Source organism: Hyaena hyaena, unplaced genomic scaffold (assembly GCF_003009895.1).
Source record: "Hyaena hyaena isolate Hyena2069 unplaced genomic scaffold, ASM300989v1 scaffold_109, whole genome shotgun sequence".
Taxonomy (NCBI): Eukaryota; Metazoa; Chordata; class Mammalia; order Carnivora; family Hyaenidae; genus Hyaena; species Hyaena hyaena.
In genome coordinates this window covers 1,766,616-1,785,178 of record NW_024080740.1, presented here as the reverse complement: position 1 = coordinate 1,785,178, position 18,563 = coordinate 1,766,616, and the positions used below count along the sequence as shown (strand labels likewise).

Below are 18,563 nucleotides of genomic sequence, written 5' to 3'. Positions count from 1 at the left end.
CATGGCCAAGATATCTTTGTCCATTCTATATAGATATTTAAAAAAAAAGGGGGGGGGGGGCAGATCCACATCATGTACTGCTTGCCAATCAACTCACACTTGTATCTTGCCTACCCCCCAAACTGTTAAATGCCTAACTGAAAAGAAGAACCACAAAATCCACCACACCCACATTCTTTCTTTTATGTACATGCAAACTAATGCTCAGGATGATTAATCCATCAACGGCACATTTACTGAGGGCCACACTATTGGCTTGTGTAGGGGAGATCCTTGGAGGCAGGGCCCAGAGAAAGTCCAAAACTCAGGACAGGACTCTGCAATCTTTCCACCTCCCCCAGCTTTTTCAAGGACAAAAAGTACAGTAGAACACCAATATCCATGCATGGCATCCAGTCCTTCCCCAGTGATCATTAACTGTTTGAGGGTAACACTTTCATCCATTTGTTTTATTATTTTCAGTTTGTTTTCCTCATTTTGCCTCCAAACCTTCCTAGGAGTTGTGCTAGTCATTTACTCCCATGCAGAGAGTGTTTGGGAGATATTCAAATTATATGCAAAATAACCAATTTAAATTAAGATCAGTTAAATCTTCTTCACCTCTGGCTCCCTGAATATAGGAAAGCAACACTGCCATAATACTGACTTTCTAAATGAGCCTCTTTAATTTTTTTAAGTTGATACAATTCTTCCTCTCATAAATTGTGCTTTCTACTAACTCTATTAGTTTTTACTTTTACCTCACCTCCCAAATCTTCACATCTTAGAGCCAAACTTCTATTTTTTTGGCTGGTAATACTTTTCCTTCAAAACGTTTTTCCCCCCGATTGTAAAATATTAACTGCTCATCATAGACAATACAGAAAGAAAAGCATTAAAAATTAAAAGCTTAATTTTCACCAGCCAGAGATAACCACTGCAACTGTACATGTTTTGGAGCTTTTCCTTCAACAGTAGGATTAATAACCATTCCATGGTTGAGACCATCATTCTGTGGTTCTGAATTATCCTTTTCTTCTCTTTAAATTCATGGTATGTGGTTTTGTGGGGTTTTCTTGGGAGGGAGTGGGGAGGGACTGGTATAGTCTAACATCTCCTTTATTACTCAGCCATGTTGCCCAAATTTTCTATTTGTTGTTTCCAAAATTCTACCGCCATCTTTGGTCTTGGCAGTCCTGTGGATCAGGCCCCATCTTCTCACTGTTTTCAAAGCTTTGTAATGACTTTAGTTTCCCATTTTCCTCTCTCTGGTCAGCCTGGTTCCTCTCAGGTAAAGCTGTTCAATGCCCCACTCATCTGATCACACAGGGTACACGTATCACCCTGCAGCTTCCTTGATGAATCCTATGCTGGGAACATCGACACCATGCATATCACCTCTTCATTCCTTTAAACCCCAAATACCACCCTTTCTACTGAGCATTCTTTAACTAGAAGGTAGACAGGGAGTGAATTCCACACAGCTCCACATTGTCTGCACTTTCTCAATGCCGTTTTGGGTTTTCTTCATGCTCTTATATCTTGCCAATATCAGTGTTGCCTGTTTCAGAGAACAAGCAACAGGCATCAGGAACCAGGGGCCAGAGAAAAATCTCAGCAAAATCTTTGGCTGTCAGTCAGGGCATGTTTCTGGTGACACTGATTTGACTTTGCCAACTCAGACAAGAAAAGAAAACACAACTAAAACAAGAAATAAGAGAATTGGGATATGTTATCAGGCTCCTACCAGGAAAATAAACTCATTTCTTGGAAAAAATATATTAGAAACCAAAGCCAAGCTTTTCGTTTTCAAATAAAGATCTATAATTTTAGGGAGATATAACGGAGCTTAGCTGATAATTTTGTACTGGAATATTAAAATTTTAAAAAAGGAGAGGAAGACAGCTATTAGCCTCTCTACTGCTATGTGCCTTCAATCTGATCTGAAGGCCAGGGGGAGACGTGATCGGAAATTAGAAACATCCCTGATCAAAACACAAACAAACAAGAACAAATCTAAGAGTGGAGCTGCACTATGAAACACCAAAGGAAAAATGGTCAGGAAGATGCTATATTTTTCCTACATGGCATCAGACAATATGGTCCAATAATCTATGCATGCTAGAGAGTGAACGTCAGACCATGAAGAAAGGTCATAGGTTTCTGATTATCTGAGAAAAGGGAGAAGGAAAAGCCAAGAAAGCAAGCTAGCCTGTGGGGCCAGGAGTTTTGGAAGAAATGAGGGAATGATCACTGGAGTCCTGAGGAGGTGACGGCTGCAGTCCTAACGGAAGGGTGGAGGGGGGCAAGGATGAGGGCGGCTGTGTCTCCCTGCCTCTCCCGGAGCCTGCGCCCACCCTCCCACAGCACAGCACCTCAGGCGTCTCCTTGCAGCAAATCACTGTCCTGGGTCAGGAGGTGCCCGTGGCCTCTCTCACACCCCAGGCATCAAAGCCCCATTCCCAAGGAGAGCTAACTTTGCAAAAGGCTGGAGAAAAAGACTTCTTAAATTTCCCTGGCCTCCCCTCTCTCCACCACTGTCTTCAGGTCTACGGCACAAAGGCAGGTGCCAATTTGTAAGGCTGCCTCGGGCAGTACCTGACCTGTGGCTCCAGCCGCAATGAAAAGGGAAGGAGGATGTGAAAAAGGCTTTTAAAGTTCCAACAGGGAGAATGTTTCTCTCTCAGATTCCTTGATAAATCCTTCACTTCACAGTGAATACTCATTCTCCAGGCTTACATCACAACACAAACCTGTCTGGCTTGAAACCTACTTGCCCCACTGACAATTTTTACTAAGTGGTCAGCCATTCTGAACAGGCAACTTTATAATAAGGGGTGACATTCCATGCTGTCCACCAGCCTGCGTCATCAACACAAAAATCATTACTTTGGCCATGAAAAAACTAATAAATTACAAAGTGTGTGCCACCTAAAATAAATCTGTAAATCTTCTTGCCCTATAAGAAAATCTTCACATTCTCCTGCCTTAAGTCTTTCTCACTGGTTCTCTGGCATCTCTGTCCTCAGATACTCGGATTAGCCCTGAATTTCCTCTGTACACACAGTAAAATCACTTGGGGGAAATTCATAAATAGAAAAAGCAATAATCTAATCTCTTGCTACTCATTAAACCACTTTCTCCAAAAAGGGAAAATTGTTTTTTTTTTTTTTAATTTAGTGGGCTTTTTAAAATAATAGGAAAAAAAAAAGGCATCTCAGGGGAGATCTGTATATAAATAAACTAGAATCAAAACCCAGATATAGCTTAATTATCCACTCTGGCTCCATTCCTGTACTGTACCATTCTAAACCCTCTCCATCATTATTCTACTTAAAGTTTAGGAAAACTTTTTCAAGGGTTGGTCTCACCTAACTTACAGTTAGGAGTCTAAAATCGACACGGCAATTAGGCTCAGAGACACTGGCCAGATAGTATCACCATGGCATAAGAATTATTTCTTTTGTTTCTCATGCCTTTTTTTTCTTTTTTTTTTATGGACACTGTGGAAAGCCTAAGGGAGTTTAATCAGTTCTTAAGTTGCTAGAATCATCCATGAGCAAGTTTACTCTGGCAGCTCTGTCAGGCATGAAATTGTCAAAAGATAGAATACAACAGGATTTCTCTCTCTCTCTCTCTCTCTCTCTCTCACACACACACACACACACACACACACAGCTATGTCCAATATCTTTTTTTCTTCTTTTAAAGCTCTTCATCTTGGATGGTATCACACCTACCCAATCAATCTGAGGAACAAAACAAGCCTTAAGAATGATTGCTGATAAAGAAGTCAGGGCCAGGGCAGGTCTTTTTGCATGCTAATTCCTGCTTATTCTAGCTGTACCTGCAACTACAGCTCTAAACAGAGCATTTCTAATACAGAGGAAGGTAATTACACTCACAAAGGCACCTCTGTGTCAGGGCCGGGCACCAGGAGCCAGCAGGTCTGGGAGACGGAGGCTTAACAGAGACTCCTGCAGTGAATGCACATTGTCTAGCATGGGGGAAAATGCCAGACGGAGGGACCTGCAGCATTCAAGACAACAGTGGTACACCTTGTCTGAGGAGGTTATTTAATGCTTCTGGCACCTGTAGTCAGAGCCAGCCCTCCTTTCCTACCTTACAGGTTTAGAATTTATTTGGCATGTATAATTGTATATTTTGATCCGGGAGCTACAAACAATGGGCAGCATGTCATGTCTTGATCCCTTAGCATGCCGCTTGGTTGCTCCCAAGTGAGTTAACCCTTGTATACACAGTCTGGCAGCATTGCACCTGCCCAGTAAAGGGAGAGTTGAGCCCACGTGCCTGGGATTTAAACAGGGTGAGTTTCAGCATCTTGCTGGGAAATATCACTGGTGCCAAGACCCGTTATGTGATTGTGTCACTGGTGTAAAAACCAAAAGAACCAGCCAACAATTGGAGACTTGGTATCAGTGACACCAAAATTACTTCAGTTTGAATATAAAATATCAGAACCTATTATTTAGTTTCTTTAGGCCAGGGACTTTCAGGATATTGGTTTCTCCTTAATTTCATTGCAATTCTGACCAAAGCATCTTGGCAACTCAAGGTTTTTTTTTGTTTTGGGTTTTTTTATTTTGGAGGAAATGCCACTCCTATGTTGGTTCCGGTTCTCTACTCTTCTACTGCACACTGCTTTGCCATCAATGATGCTCACAGTGAGACAGGCAGGAAAATCAGTTAGTGGCACAGTTTTATGACATGAAATTTTGGTCTCTGAGCATGTCACCTTCACAGAGCTAATCTATAAAACACGTCCTACCTTTTCAATTTTTTTCTTTCCTTTTTTGCCTTCTTTCCCCTGATGTCTCCATACGATCTATTTGCAAGCTTCAGTGTCTGTTACTACTCTAAGCATTTATATCCTGGAAATGTTAATATATACACTTAGAGTCTTTGTTAACTTCCTCCTGTATAATACATGCATTTTATACAGCTTACATTATAAGCAACCCTCCCATCTTATGGTCATGTATTTTAATTCTAGCTTTAAAAACATGACACATTATAATTACCATCACACATATATTTAAATTCACACAGTGCTACTTAGACTAAACATTTACCACTTTCTTTGCCCTTCATTCCTTACTGCATCTCAAAACTGTCATCTGGATCACTTTCCTTCTACCTGCAGTATATTCTAGAATTTCCTTTAGTAAGGGCCAACTGGTTATATACATTCTGTGTTTTATTATGTCTTTTGTTTTATCCTTGTTCTTGGAAGACATTTTTACAGGGTATAGAATTCTAGGTTGAAAGGTTTTTCTCTTCCATGCATGGAAAACACCATTCCAATGTCTTCTGGCTTCCACTGTTCCTGTTTTTAAGTTAGTTGTCAGTTCAACCATTCTCCTTTGAAGACCACCTGCTTTTTTCTCTGGCCATCTATGAGCTTCTCTGCAGCCTTGGTATTCAGCAGCTTTACTCTGACATGTTTAGCCTGAATTATTTTTATTTAATATCCCACTTGCAATTGTTGTGCTTCTTGAATCTGTGAATTGATAGCTTTTAATAGTTCCGGAGCATTTTCTTTTATACCTTCTGGTTTTCTTTTTTACCTATTAAACCATCTCATACTTTTCTCTGTGTCTCCATGTCTCTTTCTCTTTCCATTCCAAGTTTGTCTCTTATCTTTCAGTTCACTAACTCTCTCTTTAGTTGTGTTTAATCTGTTGTTAAAGCCAAAATTTTGAAATGTTCAGAATTTTATAATTTTAATCATTATAAATATTTTTACCCTTTAAAATTTTTTTTTAAAACAAATACTAACATTCATTTTATATTTTGAATAATTTTGAAATTTGAAGTCTTCGTAGGTTTAAAATTCTGCCTCTTGTTTTTTGCTCTCTTTTTTTTTTGTTTTTTGTTTTTGTTTTTTGTTTTTTTTACAAATAGTTTATTGTCAAATTAGTTTCCACAGAACACTCAGTGCTCATCCCCAAAGTGCCCTCCTCCATGCCCATCCCCCCCCCCCACATCCGCTCTCTTTTCTTAAAGTACCTGGTTTCCTTGTGTGACTTGAGATTTCAGACTATGAGCTCTTCATCTGCCTTGCAACATTATCTATGAAAATTCTTTGAGGTCTGGGTTGAAGGTGGGCTCCTTTAGAGAATCTGTGTTTGCTCCTATCAGGTAACTGGGGGTGCTACCAATTTAAGACTTTGCCAGTTTGCGGGTTTTCCTATCACCCAAGAAACATAGATTCAGCATTCAAACCCATGTGAGACAAGCTTAGGATTCCTAATTACCCCTCGGGTAGGGTTTTCCCTTCTCCAATTTTTTTCCCTCCAGAACCAAAGCAATTTCCCTTACAGTCCAGAATGGTAAAATGGAGCATTTTTACTTTGCTCTTAGCTTTTTCAGGACCAGGAATTGAATAAGGCAGGAATGGTCTCTAATGGAGAGACTTGAAGGAGGCACTCAGTATCAGGGATGTTTGATACAAATCAGCATCATGTGCCTCACATTTTGTGACTGAAATGTCTTGCTTGCCCCACCTCAGCTCTACCCCATTCTTTTAGACTTGGCACTTTAGGCAGTACCTGGCTGTCCCTTGGGACATGAAAAATTAATGCTCAAGTTCAGGTGTTTGGCAAATGCCTTGAAGGTCAAAGCCAGCTTTAGGGTTCTGCTAATCTCACCTAAATTTTGGCTTGAATATTCCTTACTAGCTCATGAATTTGAAAAGGCTTTAACAAAATATATTAAAGTATAATACCCAACATTTTTAGTTGTTTTCAGTGGGATGATCAGCTCAAATATCCTATCTGCCAATGGCTAGAAACCCTATGGGGAGAACTTAATACCTTAAAGAGGAGATAGATGTTCAAGCTGGCTTGCTCTTGACACATTCCTTTCACAAGTTTCCTTCAAAATGTTGCAATATTATACAGGCAGTGCCTTTGATAATTCCTTTTCAACTTTTTCTACTTGATGTAGATTTCAAAGTCCAAGGAGAAAGACAAAGCTCTTTATTCCAATCCCCTTCAGCATACTCAATAAAAGCCATTTCTCTGCATTGTGAATCATTATGGCTGATTAGCTTGTGGAACCGGGTATTCTCTTCCTGTTCCACCTTTTTATATGCAACTTTTCTTGAAGAAAATGACTTTTCAGAGAAAAGGAGACTGTATTCAAGAAACAGTCACAGGATGCCTGGGTAGCTCAGTCGGTTGAATGTCCGACTTTGGCTCAGGTCATCTCACAGTTTGTGAGTTAGAGCTCTGCAATGGGCTATCTGCTGTCAGCGCAGAGCCCACTTCAAATATTCTGCCCCCAACCCCCACTTGTGCCTCGCTCACGCTCTGTCTCTCTCTCTCAAAAATAAATAAACATTAAAAAAAAAAGTCAACATGTGCCATCTTAAATATGGATGTGTATCTGAATTCTGCCATTCCTCACCAATGGAAGGAGATTGTGGGAACAAGAATGCAGGCTTTGGAGTCAGAAACCCGGGCTCAGAGGTCATTATTACTCTGCCACTTAGCTAGTTGGTGTTGGTTACAAGTTCTTAAAATCTCTGTACCTCAAGTCCCTCATTTATTAAATGTAATATTTTTACTGACATAAGAATTTGGATCCAACGACTAGTATCAAGTACCCAGTATAATAATTAGCCAAAGGATCTTCAATAAAAGGTGATGATGAAAAGGTAATCACCATCATCAATGAAGAGCACACTGTCCTGTTGCAGCAGATAATGGAAATAGCTAATATATTCTTTAAACAACTTGCAGCTGAGGTATGACTCCTATATGGTTTCATACCTGCAACACAGTAGAGTTCTATATTTATCAGGCTATGAGCCAGTCTTTTATTTGGCAAAAGACCTAATCCTACCAAAAAGTTTATACTGGTTTGCTAAAATTGATCATACCCCACATGGGACTTTTGGGCTGTCACATGGCATACATCTCCTTAATTTTACAGTCAATAAACCCTTCTTAAACTGGACACCTTTTAAATGCATACCTTAGTCACAATTAGAAACAAGATAAATGAAAGGACAGATTAGCAGAAATGTGTCTATCACTTCTAGAAAATATATACAGAGCACTCTATCAACAATGGATTAGTCGCATCATTTTCAATACTTTTCAACATGAAAGACTGCATATTTTATTCCAAAAGTTTAATTAAAGTAAAAAAGTACTGTGTTGAAACTAATCCTGCAGGCACTTGGCAAAAAACAGAAACAAAAGAAACTCACAACAAAAGAATAAAACACTAACTTAATAAAAACGTTTGCCTCTGGAAAGATAGGTTATCTGTGGCATGGGACTAAGAGGCCAACATTTTATTGTTATTTACTCTTTTCTATCTGAATTTTCTTTTTTAAAAAACTATTTTGCCTACTAAAATTAATTTTTAACAAACTTTATGGCAGTAATTATTAAAGAACTATGGTGCTATATGGTTATATTCTCTCACCTCTCTTAGCACTGGTTTGAAGGCAATGATACCATATTCATCTTTGTAACTCCAGCTCCTAGTAGAGTGTTAGCCTCAACAAATACTTCATGAACAAACGGAAAAATGATCAAAAAATTAATCATTTTCTAGTATTTTTGTTTTTATTTTCTTTATGAAGTTTTAAATTTTAATTGCAATATAGTTAACGTACAGTGTTATATTAGTTTCAGGTGTACAATAGGGTCATTTTCTAAAAAATTTTTAAAAGTTTATTTATTTTGAGAGAGAGAGCATGAGCAGGGAAGGGGCAGAGAGAGAGGGAGAGAGAGAGAATCCCGAGGAAGCTCCACACTGTCAGCACAGAGCTTAATGTGGGGCTCAAACTCACAAACTGTGAGATATGACCCAAGTCAAAATCAAGAGTCAGACACTTAACCAACTCAGCCACCGAGGCACCCCAATTTTCTAATAAAGAATCTTTTCTAGTCCCCTTTAGCACTCAATTCCTTTCAGTAGTGTTTTATAAAAATATTATTTTTCAAGTTGTCTCCTTTTATTGGCTATTCTAAACTCGAAAGAAGAACGCCTGACCTAGAGACAGCTGGCGAGCACACAGCATCAGAAATTCCCTAGGACTGGGGCAGAGTGGAAGGAGTTAAACACCTCTGCAAGAATCCATTAGTTGACATCCTATAATTTAAAATTAATAATAACACATCACGCAAACTATCTGCTCATCTAGCCTATGTCCTTTAAATGAATTATTTTAGTAAATCCTGATAATAGTCCTATGAAAATGTAGGTACTACTACTGTCCTCTTTTTACAGATGATGGCATCTGAAACACAGTGATAAAAGGATTTAAAGTCTTTTTTTTTTTTTCAGTTTGTTTTCTCTTAATGAAACCTTTAAGCATGATATGGACAATATTATATGACTTCCATTATTATTTCAAGTTCACATCATATTAGATACAAACTCCAGGCCCTTGAGGTATTTGATATCCTCTCATGAATTTCTAAAATTCTACCTTTTAATGAGATAGTAAGACCAAACTCTTCATTTTCATGGAAGGTGTTTTTGACAAAGCTATCAGGAAGCCACAAAGTTAGTTTTCAATGAATGCATATAGACACCATTTGGAACAGCAACATGACTCCACTGTCCAGTTACCTGGCTTTCTGCACAGCATACGTGATTTGTATTGCTACTCCGGTTAATATAAGAGTTAAAAATAAAATAAAAGGGCCCTCTTGCCTCACAATGGATAAAATAATTTTAATTTCTATAATTTAAGGAGCTGATATAAGATGTAATATGTTTTTATTCTGAGAAACAAAACAACAAATGGGGTGCCCGGGTGGCTCAGTTGGTTAAGCATCCGACTTTAGCTCAGGTCATGATCTCGTGGTTTATGAGTTCGAGCTCCATGTTGGGCTCTGTGCTGACAGCTCAGAGCCTGGAGCCTGCTTCCAAATCTGTGTCTCTCCCTTCATCTCTGACCCTCCCCTGCTCTCTCTTAAAAAAAAAAATTAGAAAACAAAGTAGCAGAGCAGAGTCATTCTCTTATAAGATCTACCATACTAAGATAGCATTGGGTACTAAGAACATTATCTAACTGCCGTGGCCTAAACTATCACATTCTATGACATGTAGTGCCATCTCAGTTCTTTCAATCTCCGTTTCCCTAGCACACTCACTGTCAACAATGACACCAAACCTGCCAACTGCTCAATGCCTATGCTCAGCATTTAACTTTCTTTTTAAACTTGCCTGAATCATCAAACAAACAAACAAATTACCTAAATCCATCAAGTCTTCCTTTCCCCTACTCTAACTTGGAGTTAAAAAAAGGAAATGTCATCTTCCTCTTTGGCCGTGTAAGGATGAAATGACATGACATCATATAGAGCTTTAAGCATGGGGCCTACTGTAGAGCAAGCACTCAATTAATAAACATAAACTCTAAGAGCTTGTGTACACTGTAGATGTACAGGTACGTGAGCATGTGTGCACATGCACACACGCACACAGGCTCTCTCTCTCTCTCTTTCAGTTCTAAGCCTGCACTCTGTCTCTACTGTCGCTCTGGAAATCCTGGCACACATTCAATCTTGCCATCTTCAGAGGCTTCAATTCCTCTATCTTCAATGACTCTTTTTCCTCTCTGCCTACAGATAGGTTTCGTTCTCACACAAAACCAAACCAAACCAAACCAAACCAAACCAAACCAAACCAAACATCTCTCAACCTCCTCTCCCTCCAACATCCTTTGATTCTACTTTTCTTCTAGTGGCTCTACTCGTCCCCTTCTTTTACAGTAAAAGGTTGAGTGATCTGTATCTGCTCACGTAGGTTTCTACCTCTGCCATTCTACTTAAATTAATTTTTTTAAACTGTTTATTTATTTTGGAGAGACAGAGGTAAAGTGCGAGCCAGGGAGGGCCAGAGGAGAGGGAGAAACAGAATCTGAAGCAGGCTCCAGGCCCTGAGCTGTCAGCAGAGAGCCTGATATGGGGCTTGAACCCATGAACCATAAGATCATGACCTGAGCCAGTCATATACTTGACCAACTAAGCCACCCAGTTGCTCTTTAAGTTGATTTCTTAAAGATAGCCACTGGCTTCCATCTTTACTTTTTAATGTTTATTTATTTTTGAGAGAAAGACAGAGCATGAGTGGGGGAGGGGCAGAGAGAGAGGGAGACACAGAACCTTAAGCAGGTTCCACCCTCTGAGCTGTCAGCACAGCACCTGACAGGGCTTGAACTCACGAACTATGAGATTATAACTCAAGCCAAAGTCAGAAGCTTAATCAACTGATCCACCCAGGTGCCCCACTGACCTCTATCTTTATAAAGATAGTTCAAAGACCCCTTCTTGGGCTTCATCCCTTTGGTCTCTATGGCATTTGATACCACTTCACCTCTTCTTCCCCTGCCTTGTACTTTATCCCTCTACCAACTCCTACCAAAGACTGTTCACTTCAGTTCTCCACCTGACAGATGCTTCTATTATTTTCTTCCACCTAGACTTCTTTCTGTTACCTAAGTGATGGAACTCTGAGTTCCATCACTGGTGTCCCATTGGCCTGGAGATCTTACCCAGTCTCATAGTTTCATGCATGCAGATGACCCTTTAAAGAATGCTTATGGCCCCTGGTCCTCTGATAAGGCTTCAGTCCTACATTCTGTAAGACTATATAGGGAAGATACTGCACAGGGGGTCAGCAGACAGTTTCACTCTTAGCCCTAGACCTGCCTACTAAGTCACCTTGCTACATATTTTAAAATTTATGGGTTTCTTGGAGCACCTGGGTGGCTCAGTCGGTTAAGCGTCCGACTTCAGCTCAGGTCATGATCTCACCGTTCGTGGGTTCGAGCCCTGCATCGGGCTCTGTGCTGACAGCTAGCTCAGAGCCTGGAGCCTGCTTCAGATTCTATATCTCCCTCTCTCTCTGACTCTGCCCTGCTCACGCTCTCTCTCTCTCAGAAATAAATAAAACATTAAAAAAAAAAACCCCAAGATTTCTGGGTTTCTCTTCTTAATTAGAAAGGTCTCATCAGATAGAAAGTTTTGTAAAGTTTCTGCAGCTTCTTAAATATTAGAAAGTTCTAGGGGCACCTGGGCAACTCAGTTAAGTGTCCGACTTCAGCTCATGTCATGATCTTGCAGTTTGTGAGTTCAAGCCCCTCATCACGCTCTGTGCTGACAGCTCAGAGTGTGGAGCCTGCTTCGGATTCTGTGTCTCCCTGTCTCTCTACCCCTACCCTGCTTGCACTCTGTCTCTCTTTCTCTCTTTCAAAAATTAATAAATATTTAAAAAAAAGAAAAAAGAAAAAAAGGAAGTTCTACAATTTATGCTATTGCCACCTATCTAGGTGCTCAGGCCAGAAATCTGGGAGTCCTCTTTTAATCTTCCTTTCCTTTTCACCTTGCAACACTTTGCAAGACTTTGAGAGACTGACTCTCAAACATCCTTCAAATAAGCCCCCCTCCCTATCTGTACCGGTATCACTTTAGGTTACTGCCATCCCTTCTCCCCACCATCCTCAGCCTACAGCCCCCTCACAGACTGCCCGGCCTTCAGTCCTGCTCTTCCGACATGGCATTGTCCACACTGAAGCTGAATTATCCTTCTTCAAACACAAACCCGATCATGCCATTTGTCTTTGGCTTCCACTGGTGAATGATGAGTTCTCCCTTAAGGCTATCTCCCTTTCAGAAAGCCCTTCTGATCTTGCTGTGGAGTCAGCCCCACCTCCCTTAGTACCTGTGCACACCCCTGACAGCCCTTCCCAACTTATACATGTTGTGCTCTCAGGGTCTTTTTATCAGTCTGACCACCCCATGAGATGGTAAACTTCTTATAAAACCATGCACTTTTTAACTTATGTTTGTATCCCCAGCACCCAGGGCAGAGCTTGCTGGGTGAAAGAATGGGTGCCTCTGAAAACGAGAAAGCAAGCTCTCCTATAATTAGCTGCTTTCTTTACAGATGACATCCCAGTATCATAGTCTGTGGTCATTGCTTGCCAATTCACTCACTTTCTGTGCTCTAATATCCTTATTTATAACTTGGGCACACCTGGCTTTTGCTTACCATTCATTTGCTCAACAAATATTTATCAAATGTCTATTTATGTGCCAGAAACTGTCACAGGCAGCAGGGAACAAGGTAGGTCCTTGGTACCAAAGTACACTCTAGATGAGCAGACTCACACACACCCAGGGGGCACTATGGTGGCAAGTGACGTGGCTGTCTTTCTGAGCAAGCATCTGCTGACCTCAGAAGTGAAGGGAAGAGCCTTTAGGCAAGTGGGAAAGCAAAAGGGAGCGAACTTGGAATATCCAGATAAAAGAAAGGCAGCAGAGGATGGTACAAAACGGAGGGTGGAGAAGACAGAGCCACAGGGAAGGAGCTGGGGTTCTATTCTAGGTGCAACAGGAAGTTGCTGGATGGTTTTCCATCAGGAAGACACAATTTCTGTAGCGCACACTTGTTTCTCATTTCCTCTGGTTTCTGCTTAACATCATCTCATCTGAGAGGCTTTCCTGATCACCTATTAAAATGAACTCCCTACCCCACATTCCAACCTGCCTTGAGCCTCTTCCTCACCCTCACCTGTCTCCTTTTTCTTCAAAGTTCTTAACCCCACCTGATGTCGGAGATCTGTTTTTGTTTTGAGTATAGCTGACACACAATGTTACATTAGTTTCAGGTGTACAACACAGTGGTACGCCTAGAGGTTAGTGCTCACACTAGTGTAGCCACCATCTGTCACCATACAACACTATTACAATATCCTAAGTATATTCCCTATGTTGTACCTCTTATCCCCATGGCTTATTCACGGTATAACTGGAAGCCTGTATCTCCCGCCCTTTCACCCTTTTTCCCCATCTCCCCTCCACCCTACCCCACCTATCACCAAATTTGTTTTCTTGATGGCTTTTTCTACCCACCAAACGTTGAGCAAGGACTTGGCTCTTCACAGCCACATCCTCACCTACGGGAATAGTTGGCTTTCATTAAAAGTGTGTGGAGTGAATGAATTAATCTGATTTACATTTTAAATAGACTAACTCTGGCTGCTGTGGGGACAATGGATTTAGGGGGGGTCAAGAGTCGAAATGAATAAATCCATGAGGAGGTTTTCACAGATGCCCAGATGAAAGATAAATGTGGGATAAGTAAGAGGGTGAGAACTACCACCCTGGTGGCTGTAAAACCACATAATGGCCTTGATGTCAAAATTAGCATGGCACAGTGTCCTCAAAGTAATGATGGGACAATTGTTTTCTTCAGATGGGGTCAGGAACTCATAAAAATAGGTATTTTTAAAAGGTCCTAAATTGGGTAGTTATTCTTATGTACTCATATGTTATCAAGCTCAAATTGATAAACTGACATAATCTGAGAAAACCTATTAACACTTAAAACTATGCACATGCCCCTTGACCTAAAATTTTTCATTGCTAGGAATTTATCATTTGTATATACTCACAAAAGTATGTCAAAATACACTATAGGGGATATTCACCTTGTCATTGCTAATAATATCCCCAAACAAGAAACAACACAAACATTCATCAATAGGAGACTGCTTAGAAAAACTTAAGAAAAACATTTACACAACTATTAAGTAAAATGAGGAAAGAGTTTTAAGGTCTACTGTATGCATGTGAAACTCCTGTAACATTGTGTGTCAACCATACAGTTCAATTTGAAAAAGATATGTTGTGTATTTAGAAATATTCTATTTGGGGTGCCTGGGTGGCTCAGTCGGTTAACATCCCACTCGAGTCATGATCTCACCGTTCATGGAATCGAGCCCCACATCAGGCTCTGCACTGACGGCTGAACGGGATTCTCTCTTCCTATCTCTGCCCCTCCCTGGCCTGCTCTCTCTTTTGAAGAGAGAAGGAAGCAGTAAGGGTTAGAGAGAGAGTCTTACTTTTTCAAAAACCTTTTGAATTGATTTCTTTGAAACGTAAACTTCTATTTTAAACACAAACAACATCTCTTTGAGATAATTAGCAGAATAAATAAGAATGTACTGATGTATCACTGCTTGCTTTCTGATTTTATGGATAGCAGATCCAGTGGCTGATTTATACACAGTCCATGAATGAACACACATATATAACATACATGCGTGTGGATGAAAAACATATTTGAACACTCTGTTAAATGCAGTGGGACAAAATGCCTTTGGTGAGAACACAGCAGATAGAGCCCCTACTCCTAAGTGACTGCCTTCCAAGCTGGAGTGTAATTTGTGACTATTATACAATCTGAAAGCAGTTTTCAACAGGGCTTGATATCCTGGCTGTCACTGCTTCACTGAGCATGTTTTGCCTTCAAAAAGCACCATGAACTGGTCCATAGCTTAGGGAAGCAACTTTTTGGCCTATATCAGCTGTGATGCCGTTATTAATGTTAAACTATGTTTCCTTCCATTCACACTGTAATCCATTCCCTTGTCAAAGCTCTGTAGGCTCCTATGGGCAAGGTGCCATTCAAAAGATGCATACCACTTTCTTTTCTATGACAGGATTGATTATATTTATGTTCCAGGGACTTGTGCAATAAACACAATTTGTGTAGGGAAAGGGAAATACATCATCATATATTCTTACAAAAAGTAATATATGTTGTAGGTTTAAAAAAAACCCATTATATTCAGAGAGCTTGTTCAGTGGCAGTTAATTATCTTGCCTTTACTTCAATCACCTACCTAGTCTGAGCTGTGACTAAATCTCCCTAAACGTTACCAAAAGAAGGAGCAGAGGCTTTGTTTGCAGAGCTCACTATATCTGCTCTAAACCATTTCTAACCTCAGGAATGTGAAATGTTTACCACATCCACTTTTTTTTCAGTTGTAAATGTATTTCTAAAGCAAATATTCTAATTACCGTTTACTGGGAAGTCACAGAATAGTTGGGTATTTTGCAAGTCAATTCAGGAGAAAAAGAGAAAGACGGGTTAAGTCCAATTTAGGTGAGGTTAAACAGCAGGGCTAAACACACCGATGGAGCCTCTCACCACACACCCCTCCCGGGTCTTACATTGTCATGTAAACAACAGCAAACAAAAGACCCAAGGGAAGGAGAACGAAGATCCCCAGCCCCCACTAAAACCGGGACAGTACTTCTCTTTTTAAAGACCCACCTGCAGGGACACATACCAAGTTCTACAGTGTTAGGTCACTCCAGCCATTTCCATTTTTATGCCCAACTTAAAAAAAAACTAGAGACAGAGAAAAAGCTTTGTGACTAAAAAGCACAACCATGAAACAAAATCACAGTAAATCACAGAAATGCTACCGTTCCGAAGCTCCAGTGCTTTAAGCATTCTCTAAAAGGATGGGTCTTGAATTGCTAAATGACTTCTGAGCAGTAGGGTCAGATGAGCAAAACTGGACAGGAGAGATTCGCAAGAAACAAAACCTGTGGCTGCACTGGGGAACGTAAAGGAGGGTCGCCGAGGGTGGTAACGCAGGACTGAAGCGACCAAACGGAGAGGTGGGCTCTGCTAAGTCCAGACTCAGTCCTAGCGAATTTGGTCAATGACACCAACGGCCTGCGGAAAGGATGCGACTGCCGAGTCACTCTCTTCCCAGACACCGAGTTTCCAGAAGCTCAAAGTGTTAGTGACTTCACTTGGTAATTACCAATACTCCAAAAGCAGCATTTTTTAAGGCGGCAACAAGCCCCATGGAATGCCTCTGAACTGGATTAAACCACGAGGCTAGTAATTAAACTACCTTTATATGGGAGAAATCTCTTGCTCAAACTTGAGCAATCCTGCTCATTGCAGGAAAGCAATTCTAGCACAAAAGTGGAAACAAGAAACTTCTGAGCCTCGGTTTCAGCCCAGACACCCGTCATCGGCAGCCTCTGTTCTCCGAACTGCAAAATCAGACCGACTTCTGGCAAGCGGTGTTAGCAGGGATTTAGATTTTGAAATGCTGTGAAGATGAAAAGGACCCCCAGTCTTGTATCATTTGCAGGTAGTTTAACAGTCTCTGTTTCTGTGTCAGCAAACAAGTTTTTACCATTTTATCTTTTGAGACGTTTCGGTAGCAGTCATTGCCATAGTATCTAAGTGCTTTTCACCAGACAACCTGCTAAAAAGACTGCTTGGCATCTTGTCAAAATGACGTACGTGCTGCCACGTTTGTTAGAGTCTGCAGAGAGCCTAAAAATTCAGAAGAGAATATGACTTCTTCAAATTGATCAGTGCTGTGCTCTGTGACAATACTGCTTGTACCTTTATAGCCGGAGGGTAATTTGGCAAGTGAAACGGCTCTAACAGGGTGCTCCCCTGCACAGCCACACGCGGAGTGTCTTAAGTGCCACTTACAAAATCTGCATGTTTATTCCTAAACACCACACATACCTAAATATAGGGCAAGTTTCCCCCCTAAAACTAACCCCAGAAAAGGTGTGTCACTTACATTCAATTCTAACAAAGTCTCAGATCATGATATACTTTTCCAATCACTTGATCTTGAGAAGTACAGAGTAGCATTTGGGGACGGGCGGATTTGCCTGAAACAACCTCAATCATCGCTAACACTGGATGTTTATACCAAAATCACTTCCAAAGCTTGAGTTAAAAAAAAAGGGGGGGGGTGATAAAGTATTCCTGGGGGTAAGATCTCATAAATGCTGAAAGTCAAAACAAGGTTAGTTTAAGGTGGACTCTCAAAAGCAATATGATAAGTTGTTACATTATGGGACTGGGTATGTCTGTTCAGGATGAACTGGGAAGAGGAAAAAAGAAACACCTGTCCTCATGCTGTGTATCTGTGGGATAAAATTGCCAGGGACAGTGCTGCACACGGAGCCCAAAAGTGCTTCACCCAGCTAGTGTGGGTTCTCTGCGGGGCCATGTGAATGGATGGCTGATTCACAAGCTGGTAATCCAAACACTGATTCAAAATTCTTATGAAGAGTTTGAATAAAATATTTCTTGATATGTACGGACAGAAAAGAGTAATACCAATTGCATATGATGGGAATTTATATGTTTATGTGTAAATAAATGAAAACTATTTTAAGTAAACATCTGACTTCAGGTTTACTTATCCCTAAAGCTTTACTTAGTCAAGTCGGCCATGAAAATTTTTTTTTTAACTTTCTTACTGAAAAATGGTAAACACCTTGGGTTTGATAAAGCATTACCGCTGGGGATATATACAGCTAGTTCTAGTATATTGCAATTCAACTTGATAGAGAAGTGTGAATAATAAATTTCAAGTATTTTCTGAGAGCCTGGTTTTGCAATTATTCCGAAAAAACTATTTTCTAAATGACAAATGATTAAGATTCAAAAGAATTATGAATATACAGGGATTGGAATATACAGGGATCAGAAAATGAATTCCCAGTCTCGTATGGGCTTCTCCTTTAACTGAGCTCAGCGTTATCTTCCAACAAATGGTACCCTATGATCTTTGTTTCTATCCTTCACAGAGGGCAGCACTGAGAATTAGCTTTTTGTATAAGTAACAAATCCAAATAAAGCTCCAGCCACTGTTGCTGCAAAGAGCTAACCGCTGAGCAACACTCACACCACAGCCATCTGTGATTAGTATATTTCGAGGTCGGCTTTTTGACAGCGGGCATGAAGGT

General features: G+C 40.5%; 1 protein-coding gene across 2 annotated transcripts in view; it reads right to left on the bottom strand.

Moving 5' to 3' along the window:
* SLC25A13 (solute carrier family 25 member 13) overlaps positions 1 to 18,563 on the bottom strand; it is a 188,159-nt gene that overhangs the window by 13,948 nt on the left and 155,648 nt on the right. The gene's annotated exons all lie outside the window — the stretch shown is intronic.